The sequence below is a fragment of the Onychomys torridus genome, chromosome 10, assembly GCF_903995425.1.
Source record: "Onychomys torridus chromosome 10, mOncTor1.1, whole genome shotgun sequence".
NCBI lineage: Eukaryota > Metazoa > Chordata > Mammalia > Rodentia > Cricetidae > Onychomys > Onychomys torridus.
In genome coordinates, this window is record NC_050452.1 from 5,234,941 (window position 1) to 5,254,928 (window position 19,988).

A 19,988-nucleotide genomic window follows, 5' to 3' on the forward strand; every position below is an offset into this window, starting at 1 on the left:
CACTGTCATCCACATTCTCAAGAAGCTTCATGGAGCATCTCCTTCTGTCAGCCCTTAACCTGTGATTTCCCAGGTTTCTCCTTGCTGCTGAGGTCAGGTGTTCCTTACAGCTGCCTAGCTACTGTCATTCATAGCTAGGACTAGCCCTGCCATACTTTCAAACTTCTATGTGTTCCGATCACTACACCTCCATCTCAACTGAATTGCCTAGTAGCCACTCACCAAACCACAAAACCAAGTCCAGATCTGAACTGACTTCCATTCTGTGTTAGCTGACAACTGTAGTTGATACCTGTGTTGAATCAACTGAGAGGGAGAAGGCTTGGTCAGCTCATGGTTTCACTTGGTTCCTGTGGTCAGCTCTCTTCATTGCATTTGGTCCTGTGATGGACAGAAGAACATCATGGTAGGGAGCATGAAGCAGAGGTGGTTGCTTACCTCTTGATGACTGGAAACCAGTGAGGGACAAAGGATTGGGGTATCAAATCCCTTTAAGGGCATGTTCCCAGTCAACTAACTTCTTTTTGCTAGGCTCTACTCTTACTCTTTCTGCCACCTTTCAGTATCTCTACAGGTTGGGGTTCTAGTCTTTAATACGTGTTCTTTTCAAAGACATTCAAGATCCAAGCAGTAACACATTCTGCCTTCTCATTTACTTCCCATTCTGTGTTAGAGCTCTAAGTGGATGACCCTATTGTGCATCTTTCAGTACAAAACATTGTGTGGATCAAGTTTGTCCCCCCAGCCAAGCATCCTGAGTATCTGCTGACTGTCTTCTCTTCTGTATGCTGAGAAATGTACTGAGGTTTGCCACTTACTCTTTCTTGCTTCTGTAATTGCAAAAGATGTCCAAGTGGTCATCTATCTCCATTCTCACCCCTCCAACCAATCCTCTGAATCTTCTCCAGAGGACCCTGCTGACTGGCAATCTGATTGGGCCTGTCCAGCAGTGAATACTGCCTAGTGGCAAGTGTGCCATTACCACCACACAGCACCAAGCACAGGGCTGCAACAGGGCAAAGGATGCCTCCTCACGGCTTGTTCCTCTCTCTCACTTGCTTCTCATGTGAGTATGAAACATACCCCACGAGGGCTTCCTGGTCTCCAGAGGCTTTTGTAATTTTTGAAAGCTTTCGCACCTGGGGCCTCTCTGGCAGACACACCCATCCATCATTCTAGTCTAGGATTTTCTGCTTCTTCATCTGCTAGCATGTGAGTAGCTCCTCTGCATGCTCTTGCCACCATGGACTCTTGAAACCCTGATCTAAAATAAAATGTTGCCTTCTTTAAGTGGCTTCTGTCATGTATTTTTGTCACAGTTATGAGCAAAAAGAGAAATACACAGTTATTTCCAAGAAACTGTGCTCAGGCGGTGGTCTGTCCTGGTCTCGCACATGTTTCTGAGTGGTAGATTGCAGAGTGGTCATTAAGCATGTCATCTCAAGCTCCAAACCCAGGATAGATGTGACATGAGAGGAATTTACTTTTCTTCACAGGCCATGTGTTTCTCAACTCTCAAAGAGGAATCTTATAGTAGCATGCTTGAAGGGTAGCTGAGTGGATAGAACACAGAGAAGTGTGCATGCTCAGTAAGAAGTAGCTGCTAATACCATTGCCTGGTGTTAGTCAACTGTCATCCCCATTGACTGATATAGTTGACAGCTACTGTTTCTTTAAAGCCTTGATCCCATCGTACGGTCTGGTCCGGCAAGAGCAGCCTCCTCTTCTGTCCAGCTGCTTGTGTGCATTCCTCTACCACTGAGCACAACTGAATTTTGGGCACTTTGAGCTCTTTTTCCTGAGTCTTCCACAGTTCCAAGTACTTGAAGCTTCCACTGTAATTGTTGAGTGGTTTAAGAATGTAAGTTGGAGTTTAAAGAACAGACATGAGGTAGAGATTGGGAGTCTAAAGCTAAGCACACCAATGACTCAAAGATTTTAAAAACTTGATTTTTACAAGAGCAAGTTTGTGGATTTTGGAAGAGCAAGGCTCAGCGTTAGTTGAGACTTACTATTCTAGAACATTTATGACATGTATGGAAGGTGCTGATAGAGACAATATGCACAAAAACAGGGTCACAACAGTACAAAGTTACAAATTACAAAAAGGAAATGTGAATTTTGAATTCACTCAGACTAGCTGAATCTGAATCTGGCTACATAAAAATAATATTAAACCAATCCTCCAATTATAACTTATGTATTTGAGTTGGAAGGCTTTCCTATTCTAAAGTATGAGCAAAATTGTTATCTGTGTACCTATTTCTGCAGAATATATGGCAATTAATTATCCTATAACCCATAAGTCAGTAAAATACGCATGTCAGATTTGGGAAATGGGTTAGTAGAGTACATTATGTGCAAGTGTGGATAATCATGTGTGCATTCTGACAGTGATACAAGTGGTTCATGTTTCTGCACAATCAAATGTCCTTCAGTGTATAAGAGAATTGTTCAAAGATGCTTTTTTACTATTAAAATAGGTGGGAAAGTATACAAGAACACGGAATTCCTAATTTTCCATGGAGAATTCTAAATTTGGAAACTTGTCAAAATTGCCAGTTATATTTTTCATTTTTAAGACTTTAAAATTTTAAATGACATTATAATCAGAAAAAGTGTCTAGGACAGAGAGGTTTAATGAATATTTGTGAATACACAGAGTAGCTTTCATTCTGCCCAAGAGACTAGCATTGCACGCCTGCCCAGACTGCCTTGGTCTCCTTAGCACAGTCTCTTAGCGCCTGTCCCCAAAGGGCCACTGTCCTCACATTAGTTCTGTTTTCAGTTTATTGTGGATCCTCCAACTTCCACCGAAGCACAGTGACTGTTGAAGGAAAAGCTATTAATGACTTGTTAAAGAATGATACAACATTGCACAGGGATGGGAATATTTAGGACCTTTCAAATAGGTTTAGAGACTACTGTTAGGGCTTTTTGCAGATGGTTTTGGTACCTGCTAGCAATTTACCTGTTTGCTTTTAGTCATCAAGCCATACTATCTTCATAGTTAAAACTTAGTTGGTCCTGGTGGCTCATAATCTCAGTTACTTAGGAGTCTGAGGCAAGAGGATCAGGAGTTCCAGGCTAGCCTAAGTTGCAAAGTGAATTCCTGGACAGAGTGGGCTACATGGTGAGACCCTATTTCAAAAACAAGACCAACCAACAGCAACAGCAACAACAAATGTGAGGTAACAAATATTCCAGAGTAATGCTCATGCTGCCAGTTTGTCGGGACTCATTGCTCTGCAGGAAGAATCTCCAGTGCAGTAGGTAACAAGTGCAAGTACAGCGCCAACACTTTCATAGACTGCACTAAAAGCAGGAGCAAGTAAATTCCAACCACACTTCACAAAGGACTCTGGGGGTAATTTTCTGAGTCTGTAAACAGAATTAGAGAAAATACTGTGACTTCCTCCTGTAGTTGATACATGAGCTGATAGCTTCCTCAGTTCTAATATGCGTAAAGAAAAGAGGCCAAGTGCATAGAGCCAGCATCAAAGAGCCAGGAGCACAGGGCCAGGAGTCATCATGTCTTTTCACTCTTCATGGTTATGAAAAGTTTTAAAGCAGGATAGACCCATGTTCATTGCTGTCAGGTGGGCACAATGAATATTTTTAGTCTTATTTCAATTGGGACCAAAAAATAAATTACATGAAGTGGGGTGAAATAAAGGGAAGGGAAGTCGGTCATTGGTGGCGCACATCTTTAATCCCAGCACTCAGGAGGCAGAGCCAGGTGGATCTCTGTGAGTTTGAGACCAGCCTGGTCTACCAAGTGAGTTCCAAGAAAGGCACAAAGCTACACAGAGAAACCCTGACTTGGGAAAAAAAATAGGAAGGGAGAAAGCAGAAAGGAAGTAAGAAAGAAACTGAAGTTCAACAATGCAAAGTAATTTTAACATCATAGAATCAATGCTTAGTGGAGGTTGGCTTGAATTTTTATTTATGTTTTGAAATTTCTAAATTACATTGTGTGTGTGTGTGTGTGTGTGTGTGTATGAAAGCATTATGTGTGGGTGCACATGTGGAAGTCAGAGAACAACTTCCGGGAGTCAGTATTTCCTTTCTAACATGTGAGCCTCAGTACTTGAGCTCATGCAGTTGGGTTTGGTTGCAGGTGCCTGTACCCACTGAACCATCCTGCTATTCCCTTTTTTGTGTTTTGTTGAAACAGAGCTCACTATACACCCCATGCTGGCCTTGAACTCACAATCCTACTGAGTTTGAGGGTTACAGACATGAGCTATCCCTCCCACCTTGAAGTTCTTTTATTGTGAACTGAGGAAGGGATTGAGAGGTTACATGATTTCCTCTTTCCCCACTTTGACTGCTGCTGCCTCATAGCCTGCCCTTGAAAGGCAAGACAATTCACCACAAAGCTGCAGCTGAGACTCAGGGATGTGGCCCCCACCGTGAGAAGACCAAATTAAAGAGGGAGAAGCTGGGAGAGAAAGGGGCGTGGGAAGCAACCGGAAGCGGCTTTGAACTTCAATTGAAAACCTCATCTGTTAAACAGTATTCTATCAAGACAGAAGCTGCCTCAGGGTTTTCAACATTGTTTTCTGAGTCCAGGGCCTGTGCATCTAAATCCCCATTCTGTCACTGAGTGAGCGTCATCTTCAACCCCAACGTGAAAAGGCCTAAAAAAACAATAGGAAACTAAGGAAACCTCACGAAATGAACTATTCTATTTGGCTTCTAGGTCAGTAAGATAAAAATATCATTTTGTTCCTTTTGAGCATTTTTTCTCATCCAGTATTATTTTTAATTTTGAAGTATTTAGAGAAACCATTTCGCCCTAGTTCTTCTTCCAAGCACTTGAAGACTAGAAGTGTCTATGCCCAATCTGGTTTTCAAACACTTTCTTGGTTCTCCTGCTTAGCATGTCTCAAGGAAGCATGCAAAGTCCTTTCAAGGATGTTTAAGGAAGACTTTAATTTAAAAAAAGAATGCCTCATTGAATTTCCAAATGGAAAGGAAGGTAGAAACAAAATCAAGGCATTACAGGACAGAGCTACTTGGCAAAGTCTGGAGACTTCATCAAAGCAGCAAAGGAAACCCTTGTCTAGTCACCTATAGCACGACAGTGTGGGGTGGGTGAGTGACTAGAGAGCCGTTTGAACCACAGACATGAAAGGAGCAATATTATCAGCACATTGCTATTCTTCTTTCAAATATTTACAATTAAAGATACATGGCCAGGCAGCATCCTAAACAGGTAGGTCTTTGGTTCAGAATCTGAGCTCTTTACTTTCATATCCATTCAAACTATTTTGATGTTTTATATGCTTAAACTCAATCATAAAATTGAATTCAGATATAACCTTTTGCAGTGTGTGAGCTAATGAAATCACCCCAAAGGTCATTTACTTAAGCAATAAGCACTTCAAATTGATCGTGATCAGTTAAACTATCAACTCCAGGTAACGATTTTTTTCTCCGCTCTTTTTTCTTTTTGTACTCACTCACGTACCAGACTCAGAAGATCAGTTTGTCCCTGGTGTTTAGTATCCAATTTTCTACCAACCAGTATATAAGACCTGCCCTGTTAGATTTATGATACTTTAAAAATGAATTTTATTTTACAAGTCAGAGTGCAGTTGTCAGCTTTGTTGACATACTGTTATGAGCTATGTAAGGCCTCAGTTAGAGGCCCAAAAGGAGATGCGTCTCCGTATCTACATTTAACACTTAGGCATTATGGGAAATGTTGACATATGCAAGGGTACGGATGGAGAGACATTTATGGGAATAAAATACTATTTCAATATCAATATTTTTAGATCCATTTTAGAATAATTTTTTTTCTTTGACTTTTGGAGACCTTGCCTGACATCAAAATTGTAATCCCCTGTTTCAGCTTCCAAAGTGCTTGGGTTATATGAGTGAGCTACCATGCCTGGCCATTTTCATTTCTTATTTTTCTACTAACATTGTATAGGTTAGATTATATGCAAAAAATAGTATATATTATTTTATTTCAAATAAAATGAAAGTTAAATAGATCTGTGACATCAAAGTGCCAAAACCATGTATTATTATCATTAGTTATACATTACAAATTCCTTCAACATTTCTAGGAATTTTGTGACAAAACTTTTAACATGATAGTTAAAATTTGATTTTAGTTAACTCTAAGAATAATGTGACTATTTTATGACACGGTGATATAGCAGCATGTATCTTAAAAAAAAAAATACTGGCATATTTAACTTGGGGCCAGTCCCTAACATACATCCTTCTCTAAGATATGATCTGTGGTTAATTGTCCTCTTGGTTGGGATGAGAGCATCAGGAGGTCAGTAAAGCATATGTCTAGATGCTTCTGTAGAGTCATGCCTGGAGAAGATAACACAGGAGGAAAGAGCTGGCCTGAATGCAGGCCACACCGTTCCTAGGCCGAGGACTAGTTTTGAATAGGAGGGCAGGAGAAAGCCAGCTGGCACAGACACAGTCCTTGGTGCTTACTGGCTGCTATGACATGAGATGCTTGGCTCATGTCCTCACTACCATGGGGACTGAAACCTGGGAACCTGTGAGCCCAGAAGATCTTCCCAAGTCTCCACTATGGAGTTGAAGGCCTAACTGAAGCAGAGACCCTAAGAAAAATCATTGTGCATCATCTAGCCAAGCATTCTAAGACAGAGTCTGAGGGATGCTGAGAGTGAGAACTCCCTCCCTCCCTCCCTCCCTCCCTCCCTCCTTCCCTCCCTCCCTCCCCTCCTCCCTCCCTTCCTCCCTCCCTTCCTCCCTTGGAACTGTATTCACTTGCTTCAAACAGAATCTGTAATTTAAGTAGCTGCCAGAGGAGGAAACTGAAGTTCAACAGCTGGCTGTGCTTCCCACTAAAACTTCCAGTAATTGTCTGTAGTTCTTTCTTCTCGAGCTCGAATATATTCATAGGATTACCCACTCAGTTTCACCAAGCATTAGTTTTGTTTATCAAAAGCCTTTCATTATTGAATTAAATCGAAGATTTTTTAAATATTGTCAAGATAATAATATGTTTTGGTTAGATTTTCTTGCATTGTTGAATTTGTTTTATACCCCACACCTAACATGGTTATGTTTTTGGCTTTGTATTCAAAGTGTGTCCTGAATTCAACCAATTGTCATCATTGTCTTGACTACTGTGTTCCAGATTTTAACACCTGAACCAGAGCACAGCTTCTTGCTTTCTCTTGAGCCCCAATCTTTAATGTCTTGTTCTCCCTCTGCCAAAAATGTAATGCATTCCAAATTTAGATTATCCCTGAATTTAAGAGGAGGCAGACAGCAACATGGGAGAGAATGGAGGGAGGAGGCAGAGAATGATGCACATACATCACATATGAATGCAGTTTAAGAATAATTAAACCATCAACACTCAGATGATATCATCCTTTCCTCATGACATCACGCAGTATAGAGTGCTAAGTTCCTGCAGCTTCTCTCCTTATGATTCTGGACTCATCCCTGCTCCCTGGTTTTCTCCTCTCCTGTGCTGTGTTCATAGCCACCTTGTGGTTGTTAACCACACAGCATGCTGTCTCCTTGGGGTCTTTGCTCCTTGGGACCTGTACCTGCTGTGTTCTGTCCCCTAACACATGTGTTTTATGCCTTCACCTTGTCTCGGTTTAGCTCAGATTTGAATGCATGTGAGAAGATTTTCCAACAGTAACGTCTTCTTGACTTTGCTGCTTTGTGATTTTATGAGTATAAATTTGTATATTTCTAATATTTTACTTTGTGGTCACTTGTTCTCCTTCCTGTCACTTTTGATATCTGTTTATCAAAGTAATTAAGAGAATAATTTTATGTTTAAACAGAAGGTCATTGAGTGTCTCCTTAGTCATCTGCCCAGCAGAGCCTCCCAGGCTTGAGTTAAACCTGTTCTAATTATAAGACAAAGCAATTCCTGTGCAAAAGAGAGAGATTCTTCCAAATATATAGATAGAATTTTCTGTATCAGCTCATGAAGGAGGCAAGTCATTTATTGTTTTTAAACAAGAAGATTCAAAAATAAAAGGAAATCACTAGACCTGGAACTGCCAAAAAGAACAAACAGACAGCAATCCACAGCTGTGTAATCTAGCCCTTCCTGTTTCATCTAGAACTGGACTAAGAACCAATATTTTATCAAGTTCCTTTTTTCCTGTGTATATGTGGAGCATCTGAGCTAGCAAAAGTTCCTGTTGATTTTCATAGCCAACTGCTACTCCCTTCTCAGCTCCAGTACAGAACACCCAGAACAAGTACTGTCCTGGAGAAGTCAAGGATTCTGACTATAACTTCCTCTCATTGACCCTTGGAAGTAAGGAGTTTGGGGGTACTTTAGTTAGAGGACAGCACACACTATGGTGTAAGCATGTAAGATTCCTGTTTGCATGTAAGTTCTGTCATGAAATCCTCTGTGACCCCTTCTTAGGGAGGAGTTTGACCTCTTCCAGGCTTATCTTTGAATTAGGGATGTAAACTTAGGGCCTGGCCTGAGACTCCAGTAATCTTCCTGTGTTTCCCAGGAGCTTCTGTAAGCCAATATTCTTTCTCTCTGTTCTTCATGGTATAGATAAAACTTCTCACTTTGCATGCTTAGAGTACATCTTCTCATTTTCTTGATGATTTAATGATTAATATGACCTGCCATTTTGATAATTGTTTAAAAAATTAAGGAGAACTTAATTTCTGTATTCCAATGGTGGGGGTGGAGCAGGGTGGGGAAAAGCATCTGACATGGAAGAGCCACATGTGGACTCACAGGCATAATTCTCTACAAGAACGTGTGTGGGAGATGGCTTTAAATTAAATATTAACACTGAAAAAAATGATTTCTGAGCTGGTTGTCACCTCACAGAGGAGACCTACTTAAATTGGGCTGTAGCACTGGGGTCCCCAGCCCCACTGGTAGGGAGAGGGGGCAGAGGAGCTGCCTGTGGAAAGGGTGGGCTTGCAACTTCATTTTCCACTGACATATTTTGTTGGCTGATTAATAGGCTGACACTAATTTAGGTCTCAGAAGACTAGAATGTTCTGTATCAGGGTTGAGAAATGGGAGGGAAAGGGGGGAGTAGCAGAATGTGGGGTGTCTTGAAATTTGGGCCTAGGGAAAGCCAGGGCATATTTTAAAGATCTTACCCACTGGCAAATTGAGAATGGAAAATCCAGCACCTTAAACAATTAATTTCGCTAATCATGCAATCTAAACTGTCACACTTAAATATCTCAGTGTTGACCTGTTTAGACAATATGCCTTAATCGACAGGGGAGTAGTTTCAGTAGATCATGTTTAAGTTAGCTAATTAATATCAAAAGCAGTGTGGAATTGACTAACAGGTAATTTAATCAAAAGATAATTAAAATTATTGGAATTTATAAATTATTATTTAATTAATATTAGTTAATATTATAATTTTCAAAGTCTGAGTTATACTGATTAAAGGGTTTTCTCATAAATACCACTGAAAATTAATTACAAATTAATATAATCTGCTGAAATATCCTCTTAATGGACTTCCAGCTATTCTTGATTTTTATAATAAATAAACATTAGACTCCATACTGTATCAGTCCCCTTACATTCCTTAGGTAAAGAGGGAGGTCCTCTGCCCCTAGATCTTAACAGGAATCCACATGCACAAAAGCGTCTTCAGAACAGATGTTGACTCTTTCATTGTTTGGCTTAAATGTGAGACTGAAGAACAGTGCAGCTAGATGAAGGCTGACAGCAGAAGCAGTTAGATAAAACTTGTGTGGTTTTTGATGAGGCTTCATAATCTGCTTTGAAAGAGATTCCAGAACATAGTTAGGTAGGCAAAAATTTAAGTTTTACAGGCCTTTACTCTGTACAGTGAGACCCAAAGACTGATATCTGTGGACACAGTCATTATTTTAAAATACTTTTAAAAACATGTCTATGCTGACCACATGCAAACTTCCATGTATGTCTGTGGTTTTGGTGATCAACCCCAGGGCTTCTTGCATGCCAAATGTATACTGAACCACTGAGCTTCATTTCGTGTCATTATTCCCTAAGCAATATAGTACAAACACCCCTTGCTTTGCACTTACATTGTGTTAGGCATTACATGCAATTGGTAGATAATTGATACAATGATATATGTGGGTTATATGCAAATATGGTGCTGTTTTGTATGAGAGACTTGAGCATTACAGGTTTTTGTATCTGCAAAGAGTTCTGGAGCTTTTTTCCCACATTCCAAAAGATGAGTGTATTTTGCCAAAGTCCCAGTTCTGCAGGGATGGTGTAAAGGATTCAGGTGGGTATGATTGGGAAGCCTGTGGAATCCAAGTGGCATTTGCAGAGAATATGGAGAAATAGAGGCATCATGAATGGTGGTGAGGATAGATATTTTCTCTTTTTTAAAGATTGTATTTTGTTTATAATTACTGTATGTTTATGTCAGTGTTTGAGTATGTGCATATGAGTACAGGTGCCCTCAGAGACTGGAAGTAGGAGGTGGAATTACAGATGGTTGTGAGCCCATTTGATGTGGGTGCTGGGAACCTAACTCCAGTCCTTTGAAAGAGAAGTATGCACTCTTAAAGGCTGGGCAGTCTTTTCCACTCCTCTCATATGTTATTGGTTCTAGGAAAACAAGTCATTGCGTTAGTCAGGCAGTGATATTTCCAGATAATTCTTGGTTGCTGCCTCTCCTAGTATTTTGTTTCTTAATGTGAAGTTCCTGGAATGAGAAAATAGAAGCCAGAAAGGAAATACTCTTTGGTCATTGAAGATCTATCTGTGCTTTAGCCTTACCTAATAAAAAGAGAGCACAACGCCCCTCTTCCTCCAACCCCCAGTGTACAGCATCTAGCGCTTTCAAGGTTGGCCTGTAAATATAAAATGACCTTTCTGCCTATATTGATGAGGCAGTTAGATGCTGAATGGGATATCATATAAGCTAATACTACATAGAGAAGCCCCTGGCTGAAATGTATATGCAGTAAAGACAGATTTACTGCTGCCTTGAGTTTTCCTTTGAATTTCCAAGATTTATCTGAGCTTAAGGTCTCAACATTGGTTTCAGGCTGCCAGAGCATTTTTCAGAATTCATGCTACAGCAGGATCTTGGGACTAGTGCTAAATTCCCTTTGATGAACATATGCTTTCGGGCTCCCGCTCTCTCTGGAGGCTGTGACTAGAATGCAAGGTTATGGTCTTCATTTTGTTAGTCATTTACCATGGGCCAGTATCAAAAGTGGTGTTCCTTAATTGGAGCACTTTGAAGAAACTAATGAAGGAAAAATCTTGTCCCTTAAAAACTGAATCACAGCTGTAGAAGTAGATATGACTGCTGTTCAGCTCTTCAAAAGCAGCAATCAGTGTTGAATGCATCAGGTGAGTTCATTTCATGAGCTTGGCTTTAATAGTTTATGAAGAAGATTGATTAAGTTCTTTCTGATAGATCAATAGTGGAATGAAACCCAGCTTCCCTCCCTCCCTATTCAGTGTGAATCCCAACGTGCTTGGAGGCACAGCGAAGGCAAATGTTTGTGAGTGGCTTCTTTCTCTAGCTGCAAAGATGATAAATCCACTAAGATTTTTAAAGACACTTTGATTGCTTTATTGTTTAATAAACACTTGAGTTTTCTCTTTTTCTCTCTCTTATCAGCAACAGTTTTAGCCCGGATATGGCTAAAAGTGGTGGTATTCAACTTAGCGAAACTTCATGTTTAAACCTTGAGGTTCAAACTTGACTTTTCTGTGTTGCACAAGTTAGTAAATGGGTGGAAGTTCTGATTTTTTATATTCTGTTGTATTTTAATATGGAATATAGTTATTTTTTATTCTAAACATTTTAATAATAGAAATATGGAATTCATAATGTATTATGTATATAATCAGTTCATTTAATTCTGCTATGTGCATGTTCATATTTTTCTGGGTTTTTTTTTTGTGTGTATGTGTGTGTGTGCATGCATGTGTATAGTTCTAGGGTTGAACACTGGACCTCACAAGCATGTAATGTACCAAGTGTCTTTCTCTTCTCTCTCCTTGACCTCTTGAAATCCTGGCTGCTGACGTTAAAACTATAAATAATGAAATGATTACTAAAGGTTCTCAAACAAAAATAACTTGTATTTATTTACATAATGTTTTGAATCTTAAATTTATGTTTTACAATACATAAAATTATTCATATTTATCACTATCATCTGATACTTTCCTGAATGTTTACATTATGCCATTTGTAAGTTAGGTTAGACAACCCAATCTTCTCAAACTGATTTTGGCTGGGAAGACTTCTCAGAGACAGAGTCTTGCTAGTCCAGCCTGGTCTCAGACTCAAGATTGTTGTGCTTTATCTCTCAAGTGCTAGCACTGCAGGTGTGTGCCAGCATAGTTGACTCACCATGTGTTGTTTCTTATGGTAAAAGCATTTTTTCTAGATTTTTTTGAAGTATATATTTATCTTTGCCACTAGTCACCCCAAAGTGCAGCCGCCACAAGAACCACTGAGTCACACTTCGCTGTAGCTGAGTATCCAGTGGTCAACTCTTCCTCATGCTTGTGTCAACTAATATTCTACTCTCCCTTCCCAGGACATCAATCTTCTAATCTTCACAAAAGAGTGAGATCATGCTGTATGTGTCTGTCTGTGTTTACATACGCTCTCCAGTTCATTCATGTTGTCACAGATGATAGGATTTCATTCTTTCTTTCTTTTTTTTTTTTTTTTTTTTTGAGACAGGGTTTCTCTGTAGCTTTGGAATCTGTCCTGGAACTCGCTCTGTAGACCAGGCTGGCCTCGAACTCACAGAGATCCACCTGCCTCTGCCTCCAGAGTACTGGGATTAAAGGTGTGTGTCACCACCACCTGGTGCTGAATAGTATTCTATTGTGAGTGCATACCACATTTTCTTTACCTCTCATAAACTGGAGACTTTTAGGTTCTTCCATTTCTTGGCTGTTGTGAGGAGTGGGTGATGTCTTTTCTTTCATTTGAGTATGTCTCTATCAGTGGGATTGCCTTATTATATGGTAGTTCTAGTTTTAAGTTTTTGAGGAACTTCCACACTGTTTTCCATAATGGCTTTACTAATTTGCAGTCAGTGGACCCCCTTTTCCCACATCCTTTCAGAACTCATTCTTCCTGGAGCATTTTATGGTTTCCTAATGATTAGTGTAGGGAACATTTTGCAAACACCTGTTGCCCATATATTTGTTTCCCTATAGAATACTGTAAATGTAATATTTCTTATTGCTCTTTTAAAGTTGGTGAGCCAGTTTATCATTTGTTGGTAAATAGTCTAGGGATGTAGCTGGGTTGCAGATCACTCTCCTTTCAGCCATGAATCAACCCCAGCATCACAAACAAAACCAAACTAAATAAAAGCAAAATACATGGAGATAAGTTTTTGAATGAGTACAGGGTGCAGAGGAGCAAAGACTGAAGGCTCTCCACAGCTCTGTGTTCTTGTGTAATGGACCCTGCTGTTTTTCTCCAGCCACACCTTCCCCACTCATGGACTTTCTCTATCTGCCTCGCTTTCAAAAGCTGGTCCCTGGAAAACATTTTCTTCCTTTCTTAGCCAGGCTTTTCTCTTGGTAGAACTTTTATGATGTTTTCCCCTTTCCCTGTCGTGTCGTACTTTACTTTAGCCAGCAGTTCATTCTTGGGTCCCTTGCAAAGCCACCTCTGATTCCAAAAACAAGGCTCAGCGCCCTCCTTTTTGATCTCACAGGACTCCTTGTTCTGACGTTTATATGATGCCTCTATCAGTTTTCTTGACTTATGGGTTACTGTAGGACAGGCCTAAGGCTGTCTTTGCTCCTCTCTGATAATAATAATAAGCAGAGTTTTGACCCCTAGTTGATCCTCCAGACAGTGTCACTTAGCAGTAAATGAGTGTTGGGTATGGGGTATTTTAATCAGCAAGGAGAACATTTAATAAGATATAATGGCTCTACACTGCCTCTGATTGGTAAGTGTCTGTTCCTTACAGAGAAAAATAATCACAGGTGTAATGAAAAGCAACACTGTTTGCACATTTCCTCAGTGAAAATCCAGAGGTTTTCTCTTTCTCCCACCTTAAGGGTAGGTGATGGAAAGAGCGAGAAGGAATGGCTGTTTAAATTACTCACAGTAGAGAACCAAGAAAGGAAACCATAGTATTATAAGAGTCAATATAGTGTTAGCCCATGTCCCTTTATTGAAAAAGAAGTCTATGATCAATGCCATGGTGAGATTAAAAGACTTTCTTTGTACAGCACCAGACATCAGTTGTGCTTTCAAATGACAATAATGGTCTGTTAAGAGCTAAAGGTGTATTGGAGTGGCTGATGTCCTCTTCTCACATAGGTGAGCCAATAGGTGCAAAAGAAAGAGCAGAGTATGTCAGGCCTATAGATAGCTTAGTCCATTATTAGCCGGTATGGCAGCTATAGATTCCTCTGAGATGACAAATAGGATAATAACACACAGATTGTGCTTTTCTGTTTCCATGGTCAGTAACCACAGGTGGTGTCTGCATTCACTTTGGAACTTTGTCTTAACAAATAACTTTTGAGATGAAAGTCATTAGTCTTGCCTGCCACAGCCTTAGGCTTATAGTTCTAATTTCTTTCTAAAAACCATTTTAAATATTAGAATTTTCTAATTAAAAAGACTCAGGAAATAAAGCATTGCCTCTGTAGGGAGATGGCTTTGCTTCATCCTTTAGAATGTGGACAGAAGAGAAATATACAAAGCATTTCTTGATGCTTTTGCTTCTCTCTCACATGAGCCATTTATTGTCATATTTTAATTGCCATGAATCAAAATGTGAACAATTATTTTGGTCTATTTTAGAAGCAGTATTTTCTGATTAGACCTTGAATTTTCCTTGCTTAAAAGCATTATTGAAATGAAGATCTAAATTAACACCACTGACAGGCAGTAAGATTGGCTTTATCTGGGCCAATAATCTTTTCATTAGAAATATTTAGTAGTTTCCAATTGTCCAAAGAGGAAATATGTATTTAATACTTATTTTACAAAACATCTTCAACACAATTCCCAAGTTGTTGGAAAATGAGAAGACAAGGGAGTATGATTTAGAATAAGATAATTCATATCTCAGAATACAAACAGTTGACAGGACTAACCTAGAATACGGGATAAAGTTGATTGCAGTATGCCACCACAGTGTTGATGCAGTGGCTACCCAATAATGTGAATTACCATATGATAGAGATGTTGGTAAATTCACAATAAAGCACTGGGTAGTCTTTCCTTGATTCCACAGCCATTACAGTCCAAGGAAATGAAGTTTATGCTGTACTTGTGACAGAAAACATTTTATATGTAAAATGGAGTTATGTCCTAAGCTGATATAATGGTATGGGTTTTTTATCTACATGAGTACTCTTCAAAGCCAGAGAAAATTATTCAGTATTATAGGTCAGTTATTTTTTTGTAGGGAGGGGGGATTGGCGCACTTACTGCCAGGATACTTGGCATTTTTTACCTTAGTCTACTAAATGCCGAAAACTAATTTTTAACCCTCTCTGTTACTGTGTGAATCAAGAATGTTTCTGCGTTTTCCCAATATACCTCTAAGCTTTCCCCTTAAGAACCATGTGGAGACCAGCTGCTGTGTAGGGCATAAAGGAGGTGGGGTGGTGGTCACTGTTCGGAAGTGTCCTGTTGGGGTTCCATTTCACTTAGTAAGGAAGTAAGCCAGGCTCCTACGTATATAGTAAATCTTATCAAAAGATTGGTTTTAGATATTAAGGTACTTGAAATCATAACACGTTTTAAATATGAACATGTGACAATTTCTAGATCCAGGAATTTTTAAAACAAAAATATTTTTACATGGAATTGTTACCAAAAAAAGTCTCCCCAAATGTTACGTAAGAAATTGCTGTGAACTTGGACAAAGTTATTTCTTAACTTTGAGCTGAGATCAAAAGGAGAATAAGAAACAAATATCTGGGACTTGCATATTGGGAAGAGACCATGGTGCAAGCTGGGTTCCTAGGATGCAAACTCTGGGTGTTTGTTCCAAATTACCTCCGACAGCATCTCCTGAGTGGTGGACAGCAGAAACCAAGCTATGATCATGTTAATTTTTACTTTCCATGTCCTATCGGGCCTTAGAGCCAGAATGCTTTACACTCTCACAATATTTGGTCGTTGAATGTTGACTGTGCATGGAGAGTGTGATCTTGAACACAGCTCCTCTTTCAATGGATGGAGAGTGTGATCTTGAACACAGCTCCTCTTTCAAACTGAAGTGGCCATGAAAAGATTGGCCTGCTACTGACTGTCTGCAGGCCCCATGTCAGCAATAAGGGTAAGGGCAGCACATCCCTGTGTCTACCACACAGTGGTAGTTTGGCATATGTGCACCTGGAATTTGAAACTGTAGATCGAAATGGATACCATGAGATCTAATCTCGGATGGGAGCCTGTGCTAGCTAGAGCCTATATTATAAGTCACATTGGTAGCAGTGCCTGCAATTTTCGTTATTCTAGAAGATCACAGAGCTGAAACAGGAAGCACTGATAGAAGAATTCCAGCTCCCGGGCAAGGTATTGATCAGACTAGGCCAGACAGGGAGTTCAGACAGGTCTGTGGGACAGTGCAGAAACAAAGTCACCAAGGAGCTAGGCACTCGGTGGAACCTGGAACAGAGAGGATACCTTTTGGGGAAATAAGATGTGCACCAGAGGTGATACCCTCTGGGCCCTGGGAATCCAGGTTCTACCACCAGTGTTGGAGGCAGCACTGGCTCAGCTGTTAGTCAGGCTGGGGACCTTTGACGCTGTTTTATTTTAAATGCTCTTGATTGTGTGAGATTAAGCAGCAACAAACTAAAAATAAAAACATAATATGTACAAGTATAAAAAGTGGGATTTGTGGTCTGGAAAAAAAATTAACTATAACCAGTTATCTCAAACAAACTAAAAATAATAATAAAAAATGGAACTCGGAGTCTGAGGAAGAGTGGTGACATGTGCCAGGCACGAGACCACCCACCCACCTCCATGCTTCTTCTCCAGATGGGCAAACACTCAGCTTCTTCTGTTTGACCCCTGGCTCCTGCCCAGGCCGTTTTACTCCCTTGCTTGCATGTCTTCCTGGCTCTCTACATGAACTTGCTCTCTTCCTCCCCTGGGGCTTTCTCTGTAGCTGCCCAGTACATTGTTTCCATCCCTCTCACCCCAAACTCCACTCCCATAGAGGTTTTGCTTTTTATTCATTTAAAAAAATGAGATTATAATATAATCACACCATTTCCCTCTTCTGCTTCTTCCCTCCAAGCCCTCCCATATACTTCTCTCTTTCAAATCCATCCTACTTTTCTTTTAAATTGCTCCCACCTTTTTAATATTGTTGGCGTGGTTGTCGTGGCCCCTCTTCTATTCTCCTGCAAAACTCTTCTAGATGTATTTATGGCTTCCTAGCTAAACAGGTTGCAGCCCTCCCACCCCGAAGGAAAGGATGCTGAAGGAAGTTTCCTGTTCCTCCAGTGCCCAAGAGGCTGCCACCATGGCTCTCAGGCCAAAGGCTAGAGAGTCACTGATTGACATGGCTTGAGAAGGTCTATTCCAATTTACACTTCCTAAATTAATAAACATCGTCCTGTTTTTAAAAGTCTCTTTGTAATATCTCATATTTTTGTATTTGATGGTAATGAAACTGTCTCAACTCAAGACTTTGAAAACAGGAAATCCAATCAATGTAATTCTCTTTCTTCTTTTGATGAATATTTTTCATATCCTAGCCAAAAGTTTAGATATCTCTGGGAATTAACTTTTGTTTTATTCCACTACGTCAATGTCATCTATTAACCTCTCTGAAATACACCTGCTCTGTCACCTGTCGTATGATCATGACCCAAAGGGTACTAAGTGGCAGTCATAGGCAATGTTAATTATTTTCAGGAAGGTGTTTCTGCAGTCCCATCTCAAGTGCAGGATTAAGGAGACCTCTTGTGTGTGTGACACCTTGTTCCATCTAGGTTATCTAATTAGAGGTAACCTCAAATTACTGATGATCCCTTTTCTTGGGTCAATACATATTTCTTTTCTTACAGATCTATTTCCTGAGCTAGACTCTCCAAGTATAATTTCACTGTGTGGCACCTCAGCTACTTAAAGATAATATTCAACTCTCCTGCCTGATTCGTTTATGTTGTACAAACTAATAATTTGAAATCTTTGATGTTTTCTTTAAATCTGAATGGAAGAGCTTGTTTTTAACTCGGTGTTTAAACTTATCTCTCTTCTGGAATGGGCTAAAGAAAAGAAAGAACTTGGTCAAAGACAGCAAGGCAGACTTTGTTCAATGAGGACCACAGGCTATGTGCAGATGGAGTGTAGCCATGGGGTTTTGCTCCCATGAAGAGAGAGAGCAGGCTCAACTCAGACAGGACAAAAGGGATTTATACCCAAGGAGTAGGAGCAGATGCTGGATGGGAAATCTTTAAAAGAAAGCATGGGAGGAGAAGGGAGTAGCTCAGTAGAACTCTTGCTGGGGATAGTACAGGGAGGTTAAGATGTTGAAATTGGACAGATAACAAATGTGGGGGTTTCATTAAGCTGACAGGATTCTTTCTCAAACTGGATTCTACAAGGATGGATCTCAAAGGTAAAGAAGGGCCCAACTCAGGACAGAGCTGGGAAGATCCCAAGTAAAGGGTTAGATTACAGAGTCTTCGGTATATTTATTCTACTGTCTCCTGTTAGTTGTTAGTGATGACTATGTTATATAATCGAGCATATGTGGAATGTTATGTGTCTATGAAGAGGGAAGACAAAAAAGAGCAGGAGCTAACAAGGGGATGTGAACCACTAGTGGTTTGGGTTTGTTGAGTTTTGTTGAGTTTTAGGTGGGAAGGTTAGAGTGCTACAATTTGAATCAGAAATGTGTCCCAGGGGCTCATCTTTGGAGTGTTTATTCCTAGCTTGTGGTGTGATTTGGGGAACATTTAAAGGTTGTGCCTAGCTGAGGGAAGTAAGTTCCTAGAAATGGGCTTCTGAAAGTTTCACTCTGTTCTGGTTCAGGTTCTACTCTCTGCTACCTAGCCCCCCATGATGGATGCAGTTCTCCTATGCTACAGACTTACACACTCGTGGACTGTGCCCATCTGTCCCCTTGTCCTGCTGTCACAGACTGAAAGCCTCCAAATCAGCACGGATAACAGAATCCCATTTCCCAGGGGAGATATGCTTTAGGAATAGAGCAAGCACCTTCTTAATATCATCTTCAGGAGACTATTCTGTGTACTTTTAAAAATGTTTTTGAAATTAAAATACAATCATATTGTTTTCCCTTTCCTTTTCATCCCTCCAACCCTTCCCATGTACCATACCCCATTCTCTCTCATGACTTCTATTTCTCTTGTTTATATATATATGTGTGTGTGTGTGTGTGTGTGTGTGTGTGTGTGTGTGTGTGTCTGTGTGTGTGTGTGTATGTGTGTGTCTATGTGTCTGTGTGTGTGTGTGTATGTGTGTGTCTGTGTGTGTGTGTGTCTGTGTGTGTGTGTGTATGTGTGTGTGTGTGTGTGTGTGTGTGTGTGTGTGTGTCTGTGTGTGTGTGTGTCTGTGTCTGTGTGCACAAATGTACAGTTAAAATCACAGTGATGAAAGACCATTTAGAGAGTGTGAAAAAATACGAAATGTTCTGTTTTGGGGGGCTCTAAATCTCTTAGCTGAATACCTACTTTGTGCTAGACATGCAATGAGAAGACTGTGAGAATTGTCTCAATTCTCTCTCTATCACTACCAATTAGGAGCTTACATTCCAACTGAGTGCACAGATGGAGAGATGACAATGGGTAGAGGGACCCCATACCTTCAGGTGTATCCTGGCTTCTTACCTCAACCTCACATTCCTTCACTTTAAAATGGATTAACCATGCTGAAGTGGGGCTTCATGGTAAGAAGAACATGTGTCTTAGCAGCCTTGAGATCCTTGTTTTTGGTCTCCAGGACCTCCCCTCAAAAAGGCAAATTGAGAAGCTGATCCAATAGTTCAGCACTTGAGAG